At 44.8% G+C, this 16,922-nt stretch overlaps 1 protein-coding gene across 1 annotated transcript in view; it reads left to right on the plus strand.

Annotated features, from left to right (window-relative positions):
• Positions 1 to 2,379: 2,379 nt before the first annotated feature.
• The window catches only part of Prr5l (proline rich 5 like), a 178,025-nt gene continuing 163,482 nt past the window's right edge, over positions 2,380 to 16,922 (plus strand). The window contains exon 1 of the mRNA XM_029474407.2: positions 2,380 to 2,446. The gene's annotated coding sequence lies outside the window, so the exon portion shown is untranslated. The remainder of the gene's footprint in view (positions 2,447 to 16,922) is intronic.

Raw genomic sequence — 16,922 nt, forward strand, 5'->3', positions numbered from 1 at the left:
GGTCAAAGGCTTAACTACAACCTTGCTATGGGTTGAGTCTAAAATCTGTTTCGCAGGTTCATCCTGTGGTCACTTGATCCCTAGCTTGTGGGACTGTTGAGTGTTAGAACCCCTAGGATCCGGGACCTTGCTAGTGAAGGTCCCTAATGGCAGGCCTTTGGGGGTTACCCTGCTTCTGGTTCTGGCCTGATTGCATGTGTAAGAAGTCTTGGCTGTACATTATTGCCACCCTGCTCTGCCATGTTGGACAACAACTTCTGAAACCATGAACCAGAATAAATCTTCCTCGTCTAAGTCGTTTCCATCTAGTTCCTGTCACAGTGACACACCAGTAACCAATGCACTTGAGAAATTGAAAGCATAACTACTCAACTGAGCCATCCCAGGGTTTCTGGCCTTGAAATATTGTATAAGTCTTTAGGTGTAGCCTTTCCATGTCTTGATTCAAAGTGGCTGCAGGCTGTGAGCTTCCAGAATGAGGTACTAACTTCTGTTTGCCAGCTACTAGGGAAAGCTTACATCCAGATGGGGCGATGATGACAGCCAAAGCAGCCATTTCCCCTGGCACTTGCCCTCTTTGCTGGGTACTGTATCTACTTCAACTGCAAGATGGGGAGTGACTCCAGCTTCCAGAACTAAGAAAGAAACAGAAACCTGTGAAGGAAGGAGCTGGGCTTTCCAAGCTACCTGTCTTTAAAGATGTCATTCTTCCTTGAATAAACCCAGCCTGGTGGAGGGTTACCAGTGGGTAACAGTTACCAGCGTTTCAGGGAAAGTGCTAAGAGTATAGACCAACCTGATGCATCCTGTTGTCTGGGAGCAGCTTCAGCAGCTGCTGCAAATGCTACCTCAGACTCCACCATCAGTGTTCCAGATGCTGTTAACCAAACTTATAGTTTGGTTAGAGAACTGTAAGTGCTCAGAACTTGGCAGGAGACAATGTGGAGTGTGCCAGATATCAGCCTGATAAAAAGGTCAAGTAAAAGGCTTCCAAAAATTCTAAACTTGGAAGCTGAGCAGCTGTGTAGGAATAAGGGTAGACATGCTTGTCATAGACTGACCAACACTGAAATCTACCAAACTTAAAGTTTACCAAACTTAAAGTTTACTTTGAATGGATGAATTTGTTTTGTTTGTTTGTTTGTTTATTTTAGTTCCAGTGAAAAGCACATCTTGACAGAGTATTTTCCTTCATAGATACACTTAAGTTATCAAACTATCACAGACTTCAATTATTTCTTAAGTCATGCAATCAACATGTAAGTGCAGCAGAGCACATTCCTTCTAGTTTCATCTCTGTCGCTGTGAAAATTACCCCAACAGAAAACAATACAGGAAGAAAGGGTTCCAAATATGAGCCCATCCTTGAGGCAGGAGCTGGAGACTGTGGCCACACCAAAGGCACAGTCACAGCAGGGAGAAAACCAAGTGCACACATTGCTGCTTGCTTGCTGCTTACGCTCAGCTAGCCTTCTTCACTCTTACACAGAGCAGCACCCAGCCGAGGAAGTGGTGCGCCCCACATTCAGAGTGGGCCTTTCCAACTCAATCAACAGCCAAGACAATTCCCTAGAGATACACACACACACACACACACACACACACACACACACACACAGAGGCTCACCCAACCCAGGTAATCCCTCCACCAAGACTCCCTTCTCAGATGGTTTTAGATTGCAGCACCTTGACATCTAAAAACCAACCATGAACCAGCACAAATACTTAGTTTGGAAACTCCCACTGATCAGTTTAAAAAAACTGGGGCAGGGATGCACAGGAAATGCGGAAGTTAACCATAAAATACTTCAAATTGGAAAATTGGATAGGAGCTTGCTGGTGTCCCTGAAAACCAAGCATTGAAGGTCGTGAAAAGATTACTACAGTTCTTTTGGTGTTCAGGGAAGGGGAGAGGGACACTGGGGATTTAGCATGTATTGAAAATGACTTGTAAGCAGTACATCACTTTTGGGGTGATGACCCATGCTTCCCCCATAGAAACCATGAACTGAATGTGTTGTGTCTTGTCCACACCCTGAATAGCCTGGTTGCTAAGATTCGGTAAGTTCAGAGCACATCAAATCAAGAAAGGCAGCATGGCCTCATTTCTCATCCTGTCCCCAAGAGTAACAGAAGCAGCTGGTAACACAACGGCATTGTCCCTGTATTTGTACACAGGCCCCTTTTGTTTCTTTCATGCACACAGAGCAGAGGCTGTGACAATAGCCTTGAATGGCACTGTATCCTCCTGCCTCCAGTATTACACTTGTTTCTCAGCTCTGGAATTGGCAAAACAATGATTTCCTGCTAGCTGGGGCGGCCTTTCAGATGCTGTTTTCTTTACCATCCATCTTCAGGGTCAGTGAGTGGTGAGTCCTCTGGACTGTCAACATGGCATCACCTCGGGAGACTGGAAGGAGAGGATACCTCATCCCTCCTGGGAAAGGTAGGGGCCACGTTGGAAGAAGGAACAAGACAGGTAACCTGGACAGAGACTGAGAGCTTAGGGTGGAAACACTACAGGAAGTGTCCAAGGAGGATGGGATTCTGGGTTCAAGACACCCTATTTACTTGAGAAACACCTCCTGCTCACACAGGGAAAGGCAAGCGTCGTCAAGTTTGACAGCCTGCCAAAAGGAAAGCAGAGGCGGCCTGCTATGTCCATGGGCTTCACATCTAAGAGTGTAACCAACATGGGATAAAAATATATTATTTAAATTCCATTTAACCTGAGCATACACAGACATTTGTCCTTGTCCTTGTTTTCTAAACAAAGAATAATAAAGTTACAGAATCTCTATGTTATACGTGGCAGTGGTGGTAATCTATGATGACTTAAAGCATATGGGAAGGTGTGCATAGTTTATTGAAAAGGGTTGTATCACTTTAAAAAAAATAAGGGCTCTGTGCATTCTCAGATTCTGCTGTACCCAGGGATCCTGAGTCCAATCCTCTGCTAATGGTAAGGGAGCTGTGCCTTTTAAAACACATTTTAAAGATTTATTCCTTTCCTATTGTGTGTGAAGGTGTTTTTCCCTGTTGGATGGCATGTTCTACCTGATGGCAATATTCTCTCCAAACTGAAACATATGCCCCAAAAGGGGGAGAGGGGACACCCAAGCCTCAAGTGGCAAACAACAGGTTAGGGTATCTAGGAAGCATGGAACCTGGGAAGATTCTGGAGATCTTTTACCAACAGTTTACAGGAAGGAGTAAACCACAGATGCCTCTGTGACCTCCGAGGAACCAGAATCTTCAGGGACATGCAGATTTATTGAGGCAACCTTTTCTAAATTGCAGTGGTTATTATTAAGCTCTTACTATATGCACTGTATACGTATAGGCATTACTGTATTATTTCACAATGTTAACAGCAGTCAAAGCAAACATGTAGACAGTGATGTTTCCCATTCTTGCATAACTCAAACCCAGGAAGTCTGGGTTTAGAATCTGTTCTCCATCAGCAGTTCCTCATGCTACCAATAGACTGAGGTCATCATCGCTTTCCCTCTAAGAAGTCTTGTGATATAATGCTAAGTCTGTGTACTGAATCATTTGCCCGGGTTAGATATTGTCGTAAGTAGTTTTACATCTATTTCCTCATCTATTCTAGATGATAACCTAGTCAAGGGTATACTTTATTTACCCCCAATTTAATAGATGAGGAGATCAGAGGCACAGAGAAGTGAAACCATTCACCTAGGGTCACAAAAAACCGTTAAACAAGGAAGCCAGACTTGGACTCAGTCCTCACTGGAGCCTGATGTGAATTTGAGGCTTGCCCAGCTTGCTTCCTGCATGGTCCTTAGTGTTGCTCTATGAACTGGTTGGTGTATGTAGAAAGTAGCATTTACGCCTTGGCTTTATAGAATTTCTGCACCCAAAATGAAAGTTGGAGAAGTCAAGAACTGTTAGTGACTGGTCTGCTGCCGTCAACATTGTCTTGCCTGAGGAAGATGGGATTCCTCCATGGTGACAGGGAGGGAATTTTGAATGGTAATGACTACTCAGTGCTTGCTTGCCTGTAGATGGACCAAGGAGCCATATGTATACATTAGACATACCTTCTCTTATGTATTAAATAAACAGGACTTGTGGTGTATATTCAGTAAGCCAACTATATTTGCTTAGCACTCTGTTTTGTAGGGCCTCACTCTTGTTCTAGAGTAAAAACTAAAGCAAGTCTGTAATTCTCCTGGGTAACCTTCAGGAACCAAATGTTTCCTAGTTCCTTATACTTTTAACATTGTGTCAACTAAAAACCTATGCCTCCAGTCCTGTGGGGATGCCAGACTTCCAACACCATCTCGGATGGAAATCTCCCCAAAGCCTCCCCTGGATCAATGGGATGCTTTTAGCTGAATCCTGGGAGGGTGGAGGGTAAGCAGATACACTACTAAGCTTCCAATTGGAGCATACTATGGTATGTTAGTTAACTTTCTATCACTTTTGCAAAATTCCTGAAGAAATCAACATTTAAGGGACAAAGTTTCATTTTGGCTCTTACTTTCATGGGGTTCCTCATGACAGAAATCTGTTCACTTCACAGGAGCTAGAAAAAAGGGAGAAGAGATATTTAGTTGGGGTTCCCTGGAGGAAAATAACTGGAGACTAGTCTCTGTGGTGTGTGTGTGTCTGTGTGTGTCTCTGTGTGTGTGTCTCTGTGTGTCTGTGTGTGTGTGTCTGTCTGTCTGTGTTTGTGTCTGTGTGTGTGTGTATGTCTGTGTGTGTATGTCTGTGTGTGTGTGTCTGTGTGTGTATATACAGAATATATATCAGAATTTGTTAAGGCAGCTTGAAAATAGTAACAACAGCCAAATCACTGAGAACCCAGTAGTTGTCAGGTCCTTGATGTATAACTTGATATGACCACTCCATGGTATGGTTAAAGGGAAGATTTTTATTGTAGATGAGAGAGAGAGAGAGAGAGAGAGAGAGAGAGAGAGAGAGAGAGAGAGAGAGAGAGAGAGAGAGAGAGAGAACACTTTAGTTATGAAGTAGCAACCAAAACCATTATGGTTTAGGGGTTACCACACATGAGACATTGTATTAAAGTGTTGCAGAATTGGAAAGGTTCAGAACCATTGATCTACTACTAAGGACCTTGTAATTTAACATAAGGGGGAGAGGGAGAGTGTGGGAGAGCTGAGAGAGGGGAGGGAGAGACAGACAGAGAGGGAGACTGAGCAAGGAAGACATAAAGAACTGCGGGGAAAACAGAGAGCTTATTTTGATAGGAGGGTTACAAGGAGAATGGGGAGCTGTGGGGACCGACACCCATGAGCTGGAGAAGCTTAGGCCTGGGGAGGAGGTGAGAAGAGCTAGCGTGCTAGCTATGGACTCTGAAAGGTGTAATAAGTACTTGTGATACTGAGGGAACATGAGGCCAGCATGTGCCTTGGTATGCTATCAGGTACCACAGACAGTCATTTGTCCCTTCCACCACTGATAGGGAAATGGCTTCTTTTGGTAGTGGGGAATCAGCTTCACAAATTCCTAAAGAATGAGGAATCCTGGCTTTTGTCTAACTTCCAGAATCTGGGGAAATGGAGCAGACACTTGAAACTGGTGCCTCAACAGTCGAGTCATCCCACAACCGCTGCCTCTTATTCCATATGGTGGGTGCCTCAGTAATTCTAATCTGGTGCTGGAAGTCCAGAATTTCCATCTGGGCCCTATGCCAGGCTGCTTCTGCTGCTGGTGAAGGAATTAGCAGCAGCCTAAACAACAGGACAACTCAACCCGAGGCTAGAGGCAAGGTCAATCTAGCAAAAGGCAAGTCAACATTCCTCCTGAAATACCTTTTAATCTGGGCTGCTACCACCATCAGGGTGGGCCCTCGCAGCTCAGTCAAGGCTATCAGGATAGTTTTTTAGGTGAGGCTCTTTACTTTAGGTGGTTCTAAGGTGTGGTGCAGTGATATTAAAACCATCCACAATAAGAGAGGGAGAAGCTAAGGTCCAGAATTTCCATTGAGGGAACAATTCTGAAGACCCAGTTTCCTTGAAAGGCTCAACATCTCAAAGCCTCCATCTCAATTCCAATACCACTTCAGGCTGGTGACTAAGCCTCGAATATATGGTCTTTAGAGGACACTTAAGCTCTAGACAGTGACACTGGCTGGACTGTAGGCTTTATCTCTTAGCACAACTGTGGGCATTTCAGAGAGTTTTCCACCTTCGTGAACTCTGAGGATCTCTAAACCCTCCAGGAAGTGGCTGCCTAAATCTCCCTCTTCTCTTCAGCATCAGGAGGTTCTGCCATAAATGCTCCACAACATGGGGCTTTAGAGACTAGAAGTTCAAGACCAAGGGGTAAGCTTGGGGACCACGGCTGCTCTCCCCGCCTCGCAGATGCCTACCTTCCTGCTGTATTCTCCTTTTGCCTTTCTTCTGTGTGTGCGTATCCCTGATGCACACTGGTTTAGTATCTACACAGCAGTTCTCAACCTGTGGGTCACAACACTCCGGGGGAGGGGGGTGTCAAATGACCTTTTCTCGGGTGTCACCTAAGACCACTGGAAAACACAGATATTTACATTACTCTTCATATAGTAGCAAAATTATAGTTATGAAGTAGGAACCAAAAAAGTCAATGGTTCGGGGTCACCACAACATGAGGAGTTGTATTAAAGGGTTGCAGCATTGGGAAAGTTTAGAACCATTGATCTACTAGTAAGGACCTTGTAGTTTAACATAATCAACTTTTTAAGTATTGATTTAGTGTGTGTGTTCCATGCGCGCTACAGTGCATGTGTGGAGGCCAGCAGACAACTTGTGAAAGTCAGTTTTCTTCTTTCATCGGGTGGGTTCCTAGGATAAGAGCCAGGTCATCAGGACTGGCAGGAGTATGATTGCCCACTGAGCTATCCTTTTGGCACACAATCAGCTTTTTAGAAGTCCTCTTTCGGGCTAGAGAGATGGCTCAGCGGTTAAGAGCACCGACTGCTCTTCTAGAGGTCCTGAGTTCAGTTCCTAGCAACCACATGGTGGCTCACAACCTTCTGTAAATGGGATCTGATACCCTCTTCTGGTGTGTCTGAAGACAGCTACAGTGAACTCATACATAAAATAAGTAAATAAATTTAAAAAAATATATTAAAAAAAAGAAGTCCTGTTTCCATATACAGCCATATCCTGAGGCACTGGGGACAGAGACTTCAGCTTGTGAAGTTGGAAGACATACATTCAACATCTAGCAGATAGAAGAATTTCTACTATGCTCAAAGCACTTGAGAGGGATGATTGCTTTGAATCGAAGGCCAGCCTGTCTCAGGCAAATAAACAAGAAACTACAGAGTCCTCAGGTTACCCATGGCATATCTCAGACTTATGGAAAGATAATTATAATTTACCCTAGCAAGCCCAAATCCGACTGCTCCTCATTATTCTGGTTGTTTGCCTTCTCTCTGGGCTTCTTTGACTTGGGGTTTCTAAAGCACGTGGTAACGTCGTGGGTCCTGGGCCACTGTGCTCCTCTGAGCCACTCTCTGGGAGCAAAGAAAAGAGTGAACAGTGGAGCTGGAGCATATTCATTGCTTTCTCCCAGACTCCTCCTGTTCTCTCTAGCAGTTCCCTTGTCCAGCGTCCCCCCGTGTGCTGGAGGTCATAAGAGAAAGAGGAGACAAGTTCCACGCCTCTGCTGTCCTTCCTCCTGCACCCCAGCATGGCATCACAGCTCGCTTTGGAATGTGCTGGCTATTCAGTTCAAACTGAGACCAAAATAGCTTTTACATCCTGCTACCCAAACAACACCTCATTTTGCTTTCACAAAGAACCCTAGGATATTATTATCCACAGATGGGAGAAGCACCTGGAGCTAGGAAAGGTTAAAGAATTCACCCAAGATGGGGTGTTCTGCTAAGTGGAGGAGGGAAGCTAAGAGTCCAGATTTAGCTCCCATCCATCTACCCTTCTCTGGGCTGTCAGCATCTGGGAGTCTTGAAGCTTTTTTTTTTTTTTTTTTTTTTTTTTTTGTGCCTGTCACAGTTACAGGTGCAGTGCATAAGCGTCCTCCTTTGCTGAACATTCTCCAAGGTAAAGGTCATTACTGCCTGTGATGTAGGGCTGGTGACAATCATGACAGGTGCATCAAGAGCATCTTTGGGCACAATACAAGACGAGTTTCTTGTTCCAAGGAGATGTCTTTGATTTTTGAAAACTCTTTTCTTCTCGACACAGTGTAAGTTAAAAGGTGGGATAATGAACAGGAGTGGAGTGTCTCTTTGTAGAAGCATGTAAAAGCAGTGACATTTACTCAGAACCCTAAAGGGGCAGAGGGGCCATGTTATCCCAAGGTTTCTTAGAAGATCATTACCTAGACACCTTCAAAATATGAAACTCTTTACTTAAAAATAATAATTTAAAAAACAAACAAAGGAACAAAAACAATGAACAAAAATTCTGTCATTTTAAAAATAAAAAGGCTCTTCCATAGGGGTCCCTGACCTCTGTCTACTGCTTGGCTGTGCGCATCTGCATCTGTGTCAGTCAGCTGCTGAGTGGTGCCTCTCAGGACAACCACATTAGGCTCCTGTCTGAAAGCACAACATAGCATCACTAATAGTGTCAGGGGTTGGCGCTTGCCCATGGGATGGATCCCAAGTTGGGCCTGTCACTGGTCAGCTAATGCTGCAGTCTCTGCTCCATTTTTGTCCCTGTGTTTCTTTTAGACAGGAGCAATTTTGGGTCAAAAGTCTTTTAGGTGAGTTGGTGTCCTCATTCCTCCCCTGGGGATTGTGTCTGGGAGGTGGTCTCTTCAGGTTCCATGTCCCCGCTACTGGGCATTTCTGCTAAGGTCACCTGCATTGAGTCCAACTAAAGGGGATGGCATGCCTACAGGAAGACCAACAGTGTCAACTAACTTGGACCCTTGGGAGCTCTCAGAGACTGAGCCACCAAGCAAATGCACTGGCTGGTCCAAGGTCCCCAGCACATATGTAGCAGAGGACTGCCTTGTCTGTCCTCAGTGGGAGAGGATGTGCCTAGTCCTGTAGATACTTGATGCCCCAGGGTGGGGAGGGTACTGGTAGGTGCTCTCTCTCAGAGGCAAAAGGGACTGGGCGGGGGTCGGGGGGTGGGGGGGTGGAGAACTCTTCAAGGTGGGACTGGGAAGGGGGGCAGTACTGGGAAGTTAGAAAAAAAAAGACTAAGAATCTTCTCGCCCCTGCCCCTCTAGGGAAAGAGAGACCATGAATGGCTCTATTATTTGGAAACCATTATGCCACAGCAGCCATAATGCCCAGGGGATTATCTAATGGCAGTGTGGGGCTGGGTTGGGCTGGGCTGAAGCCGAGATCCAAGCAACAGGACCTAGACCGGCTGGATCTGCAGCTAGCAGGGACAGGGAAGAGGGAGAGGATGCATTTTGTCAGAGGCTTTTGTGAACCCTCACCAGGAAAAAGCAGGTAGTTGGCTAATGGCTTATGAGCTAGCGTCTGGGTTTTCAGGGGAATGTTGGTGCAGAAAGGAGGGCATCTCAGGTGACAGGAATGGAGGCACAGAGATACATGGTGTGACTTGTTTTGAGACTCAGTGGACATCAGGGGTTATAAGACGAAGCAGGAAGAACATGGAAGCCACCAGGTTAATACCGGAAGCTGGTCTAGGTATGAACGCAGATGGCTTCAAACAGAAAAAACAAAACCCCCCAAAATGAATGGATTTCCTATTGGAAAGGTCAACCTGAGGCAAAGAAGGGTCATACCGAAAAATGAGAGGTCAAGGCTGTGGACGGTGAGCAAAAGCTGTGAGAGGCAGAAACAAAGCCAAAGGGGTTGGGACAGAGTGTGGGTATCAATGAGATCAGCCAAGCGAGGGGCAGAGGAAGCCCCGGAAGCCCATGGAAAGTACATGCACTGGCTCAAGTTCTTCCATGTGCATCTATGCATGTGTGTGTGTGTGTGTGTGCATGAATGTGTGTGTCCACGAATGTGTGTGTGCATGAATGTGTGCATGCGCATGTGTCTATGTGTGATTGTGTGTGTGAATGGAATAAAGAGAGGATCCTTCCTAGTGGGACAAACTGAAGCATGGTAATTACTCTTTCAGGAAATGAACACAGAGTTATGTGCTGGGCATGAAAAATACAAAGTATCCATGCCTCTCAGAGCTGATCCAGCACACAGGAAGAGTAGCACAGAGATTGAAGGGATGTTGGGGAACAATTGGAGGAATATGAAAGACGACCAAGTTGAGTGATACCACAGAGTCGGTTATTTTAAAGTACGGTAATAATACTGCCTTTAGCTGGGAGAACAACTCTTCACTTATGTCTTTTGGGGAGTATAAGTTTGAAGACTGATGAGGGAAATGCATGTTTTTTGTAATTTACATGGGAATAGTATTTACAGAAAGAGATGGAGATTTAAAAAAAAGAAATGAAAACCAATCTCAATTGCTGGGCGAGCAGCACGTTTAAGTTCACACTGAAAACTTAAATTTCAAAGTGTCAAGGACATTTCCTGATGGGATGGGAAAGGATGTTTCTGCAGGGGCACTGATTGACACAAGTGACATGAACATCCCAAAGAAATACCACCTAAGACTCAAGGGACAGGTAGCAGTGGATCCGGAAAACTGAGAGACAGTTCCAGGCAAAAAGAGCAGTGTCTGCAGACTGAGGGCTCATCTTCCTAGAGAAACAAGCGTACATTCAAGGACAATGTGGAATGGGAAACAGGGGCTTAGTCACTGAAAGGTGACAGGCAGGAAGATGAGGTCCCATGGGGCTTGTAGGTGTGTGTGTGTGTGTATGTGAGTGTATGTGCATGTGTGTGTGTGTGTGCATATGTGCGTGTGCATGTGAGTGTATGTACATGTCTGTGTGTGTGTGTGTGTGTATGGATATGTGTGTGTGTGCATGTGAGTGTATGTACATGTGTGTGTGTGTTGGAGGGAGTCATCTGGACTTTATTCTCAGCACATTGTAAAGAGGAGGGGTGTGTTTCTGGAAGAGGCCAGCTAACTGATATGAGGCTACAAGGGCCCAGTCGCTCCTGTTCCAAACACTTAATCTATACTACTTCGTTTCGTTTTGGCTTTGCCCTTATCAATTATGTGCACATTAGCTTTTTTTCTTTGAGACATAAGCAAACCAGGCTCAGAAGTATCAAGTAGCAGTCCAAGGTCACCATAGATCTGAAGGACACAGGATTCAAACTGAGGTAGCCTGACTTCAAGACCTATGCCCCCCTGACCATCACATCACAGCATTGCTCAAATCCACTCATCTTTCCATATGTGAACTTGGTCAACAATTTCAGGCAAGAAGCCTTCTTATGGAACAGTTATATAGGTCCAGGCAGCAGGCAGTGGAGTCTTGAACTAGGGTAGTAGCAGTAGAGATGGAGGCAAAGGAGAGGGGACCAATCTCAACAGGTATTTGTGACTGAGCTGTCATTTTGGGGAAAGTCAAAAAAGAGGTCAATTTGTTCCCTACTGAAAATCCAAGCTTGCATCACATGAGCCTGAGAAACAGGACAGAATAAAGGAGCGTGGAAATGTTCTATTCACTAAAAACTTAGGAAAGCACTAACAGACCCTTAGTGTGCGCTCCCACTGTGTGGGGTGGGCTGTTGTGAAGCCAACGCACATTCCTCTTGTCCTGGCCTCTGCTAACCGTCACTTTTGATGCAACTTGTCATTTGCGCTCTCTGCACCCTGTAATCTGCAGCTGCTATAGTATGTAGGTCATCCCTGTACCCTCCGTTGATTGGCAACATAGTCAAACCATGGTTCCTGGTCCCTTCTCTTAATGGTCTCTCAACATGGCAAGCACGGCCTTAGCCTTAGATGACATGATCACACATCTGTGTGTGCTCACCAGAAGCCCTTGATCCGTGGGCCTCTTCAGAACGCTTAACAGGGATGAGGAATTAAGCAAATATTGAAAAAACGATAGAAAGAAAAGAACATAGCCATGTCGTCTAATGCCTATTGATTTGTAGGATCTTCTCAGGCATGAAAACAAGATTCCGTGCAAGGATCTTGACATTGAATTCCTGTTTCTTCACAGAGTGGTTTATTGATCAGGTGGGGGTTCCAGTGGCTAGGATTCGTTCCTGGCAAATGATCAGTCTTCAGATATAGAGCTGTACAAGGAGCCAATTGCACCCATCCGACCTGTAGCGACCCATAGTCCAGAAGAATCAGTAGCACCCTTGCAAGCCGCTAAGGCCACTTTTTTGTTTCACATCAACTGTCTCTTGAGGGTTTCCTTTTATAATTCTTTTTGGTTTTTTAAGGCCAAAAGAATTCCTGATTATTTTTCTGTATTAGAGAGAGAGAGAGAGAGAGAGAGAGAGAGAGAGAGAGAGAGAAGAGAGAGAGAGAAGAAAAGACAAGCAAGCACTGTGTGGTTTTGTGCATAGAGAACACAGTCTGCAGAATAGAACACCCAACTCCTCTTATAATACCCTCCCACCATGCCTTTCTCAGAATAGACTGTTCATTAAACAACAAATATTTGGTTAGGTACTATTCTATGCCACACTCTGTGTGAAGGATTGGTGATATATCCATACATGAGACAACAAATTTTAACTTAATTTTAGGATTTTATTTTTATTCATGTGTGCAAGTGAATCCCCCCTCTCTGTCTCTCTGTCTCTGTCTCTCTCTCTGTGTGTGTTTGTGTGTGTGTGCAACATGTGTGCCTGTGTCCATGGAGGCAGTTTGTGACAATTTGGTGTGCAGTCTTCCAACCGATACATTCACTAAGGTGAATACATTCATGATGCATGTGTGGCTCTGAGTCTGGTTTTTTACTAGCAGTGTGTCTTCTTGACGCTCATCTCATGTGACCTTCCCCATCTTTGATAAACCCTGCAGACAAGCATACGAAGCTGCTGTAAATTGTCATGAGCAAGGCTGGAGAGATGGCTCAGTGGTTTTGTTGTCTGTTCTGCCAGAGGTCCTGAATTTGGTTCCCAGCACAAGTTTGTAGCAACTCATGACTTACTGTAACTCCAGCCCCAGGAGATTCATCTTCACTTTCAGTTGATGGTGACAGTTATAGAACCCCAACAGACCAGGGCACCAAGTGAATTATACCTCAACAAACCTATTCTCTTTTTAAAAGGTTGCTTTAACTATCTCCTGAAGGGCAGACATAAAGACTGCAGAAAGCTTCTTGCAGCCTCTAAGCTGTGTGTACATACTCTCCAGGACTCAGGGTCCTATAAGCTCGTCTCTAGGTTAATTTTATTAAGTTACCATACAAGTAATGGGCTTCACTGTATGTAGCCTCTTCATAAATATTTGGTATTATACTTTGTTGTTATTTTTGCCCCTCCTTCCAAGCAGGACCCTTTGCTTATCCAAAGGGTAGGTATATTATTCTTTTCAAAAATTGTACCAAGTTACTGTGCCCTTTCCTGTAAAAACTTCACCAGGTTCTTCTCCAAGGTGGTATGAGATGCTACTGATGGGAACTTGGCTGTTTATCAGCTTCTTTTTCTTCTCAGAAGCAGCCAGTACCAAACTGTTGGGAGACCACACATGGTTCCTTAGGGCAATGGAAGCCGTAGACTGTCTTTCCTTTCTCTTGTACCTTTTTTCATATATATATATTAAAAAAAACACGTATAGATTTGTGTAATGCTTTAAAATAAAAGCGCCCTACCCATCTTCCTCCTGGGGTCCCCATAGATGGCGGGTTTGGTAGCAGTTAGCATAAAAGCCTTCATTGGTGCAAGCTGATTCCCAACTTGAATAGAATGAATTTTAGAAACAGCCGCTAGGGGGTGACAAACTAAAGATGGGGGGAAACGTAGCCACAGTCTCTGACCTGTATTTTCTTGAAAGTTCCCAAATTTCCTGTAATACAAATCACGCCCGTGTGGCACTGCACTCTGCGCAGCTGCCATGCCCTGTCAGGTCGAAGAGACTTCCTCCGCAGTGCCATCTGCCCCTCAAAGCAGTTCTGCAGCACGGGTGCTAGCGCAAAAGCCGAGTGAGTGGAGTCAGGCTACTAACCGACTAACTAGAATACACGCTACTTGTAGGTGGCTGCGGACACCTTTACTACAAACCAAGAATGACAGAACAGAGTGTTTCTTTCTTTAAAAAACTGTACTAACCAGTATTCCTTTTAAAAATATGTTTTTAATGGAAATACACTGTATTCTGATCAGTTTCCCATCTCCTAAGTCCTCCCAGATTTTCTCTTCCTTCCCATTTGTCCAATTCCATACCCTCCTTTCTCTGTCTTCTCAACAACAACAACCAAGGGGAAAAAAACAGAATAAAACAAACAAACAAACAAAAAACACAAGAAATACGTGCATGCGCACTCGCGCGCGCGCGCGCGCGCGCGCACACACACACACACACACACACACACACCATAAAAACAAAATCAGAAAACATAACATAAAAAGCAAAAGAACAATAAGACAAAAAATACTTACAAAAGCAATATAAGATTGAGTTAGCTTTGTGTTAGCCATCTACTCTTAGGTGTGGTACCTACCCTTCAGTGTGGTTAATATGCCCAGTGAGCTGTTTCTGCCTACCACGAAGTGTCCAAGTTTACAGGCGCAAGTGGCTATGGGCTGAAATGAAAAACCAAAGTAAACCTTCCTCCCTTAAGGCCATGATGCTGAGAAAGCTAACAACTAGAATGGAGAGCTTGGAATCTTTACAAAGCAGGGTGTTGAAGACTTGGTTTGGGTAAATAATAGGAACAAAGTGCTTTTTAAGTATCCCTATATCAGCTGAATAATTCCTTCTTGAGGACCTCTAGGCTGGGATGCCTTCACTCTCTGAAGTCTCTCAGGAGAAGTCCCATAGGGATGATAGGTCTGTGGCACCTTGCAGGATTCACTGGGAGAATTAATTGGGGATTGGGGTTGAAGGACTCTGGAAAGGCACACCTCGCCTTCTCTCAGGGAAGCACATACTTAACCTGACATGAGAGACAGGGGTGTCAGCCAGAAAAAATCTTCATTCACTTTCGGCACTGTGGGACAGTCTGAAGCTTGGACTCAACCTTAGACTTCCTTTGCCGGTGGATGTGATAGCATATGACAAGGGCAAAGTATTGCTTCTGCAGTGTGCTTGGCTGTGTATACCTGCAGAGGGAAGAATATGCTGCCAGTGGCTACAGCCCTTTCTCCCTCAACCCCAGAATCAGTTATAGGAGGCAGAACCGAGCCCAATGTGTAGGAGGATTGTCCTAGCTCACCTACAGACCTTCAAGCAAGACACAGTACCTCTCTTTGGGGTGTGTGTGTGTGTGTGTGTGTGTGTGTGTGTGTGTTTTGGAGTAAGAATACTATGCCATAATTGTGGAAGTCAGAGGACAACTTTTGATGTTAATTTCCACCTTCCACCCTGTTTGAGGCAGGTACTTGGTGTGCCACACTCTCTGGGAGGTCCTAAGGCTTCTCCGGTCTCACTGTCAATCTTGCCACAGAGAAACTGGGATTACGGATTCACGCCGTCCTTTTTACATGGGTTCTGGGGATCCAGACTCTGGCCATCATGCTTGTGCATAGCAAAAGTTTAATCCATTAAGCCACCTCTCCAGCCCAGTGCTTGTTTTCTTAGACGACAAAGGATGGGCTTCCTTTCCTTTTCTCTTCTCTTCTCCTCCTTCTCCTTCTCCTCCATCTCCTTCTCCTCTGTCTCCTCCTCCTCCTCCTCTTCCTCTTCCTCTTCTTCTTCTTCTTCTTCTTTTTCTTCTTCTCTCTCTTTCATTTTCTCTCTTTTTTCTTTCTTTCTTCATAACATCATTGGAACAATAGGAGACGGATGTTTGGGAGCATTGCTCAAATGTGAAGACATGGAGAGCAAGCTATGAGGATATGTCCCATTAAAGCAGCTCTTAGGGCAGCTGCCTTGACTAGAGCTCATCATGGGAATGGACTTGGTGAGTTTCCTGAAAGAACCCAAACCCTACACTTGTTATAAACTGTTCTGTGACCCCTTGTGACCCAAACAAACTTCATGGCCAAGACATTGCTAAACCATGCATTTCATCATCACCCCTCACACGCAGGCGAATGTAGAGGAAAGGGTGATGGGTGTGGCATGGGACTGGACCACAGTTGCACACAGCAATCTAGCTTGTATCTAGTCTGTGTCTTTGAACCTCACTGTCCTTATCTGCAAGTTGGAGGTTGATGTAAGAATAAGAGGATCATGTCTATCCCTAGTTTACTAACTGTGCTTTCTTTTCAAACAACGTTAACATGGAAAACTGACTATTGACTACAATATAAACAATCACCATTTAGAACCAAGTCTTTCACTATTGGCTGAACCTGCCAAGTTCCTACTAGGCACCCTTAGGGTTCTCTTCAGCCTGCTTTGGATAAAACAAAAAACAAAAAACAAACAAACCCTGATAGAATGAAGATGTAGGAGGTGGCAGTGGTGAAGAAAAGGTTCCACCTTCTCTGCCCCTTAGGTCTTTGTTACTTATTGTAATTGGAAAGCCATAGTTACAGACTCGTGTGTGTGGGTACACCCACACACATGCACACACATATATACCATTAGGCTCAATATAAGGATGAGAAGATTCAACTACACCCAACAACTCAGCTATCCTTATATTGTTATTTCTACAGTCTTTTTGTTTTGTTTTGTTTTTGTTTTTTTCGAGACAGGGTTTCTCTGTGTAGCCCTGGCTGTCCTGGAACTCACTCTGTAGACCAGGCTGGCCTCGAACTCAGAAATCTGCTTGCCTCTGCCTCCCAAGTGCTGGGATTAAAGGCATGCACCACCATGCCTGGCTTATTTCTACCGTCTCGTAAGCATCAGTGTTCAGCCATCCAGTTATCCTTGAGTTGTGTGTGGCTCTTTGCCTCCGTGTCAGTGTTTGAGCAGAGCTAGATATTTGCACCCAGATCTGAAAGCAACCTCAGAAGATTGTCCTTGTATGGCTTGATGTGGGCTGCGCACTGGACCCAAACT

Source organism: Mus caroli, unplaced genomic scaffold (assembly GCF_978045245.1).
Source record: "Mus caroli unplaced genomic scaffold, Mus_caroli_1 scaffold_2, whole genome shotgun sequence".
Classification (NCBI taxonomy): Eukaryota; Metazoa; Chordata; class Mammalia; order Rodentia; family Muridae; genus Mus; species Mus caroli.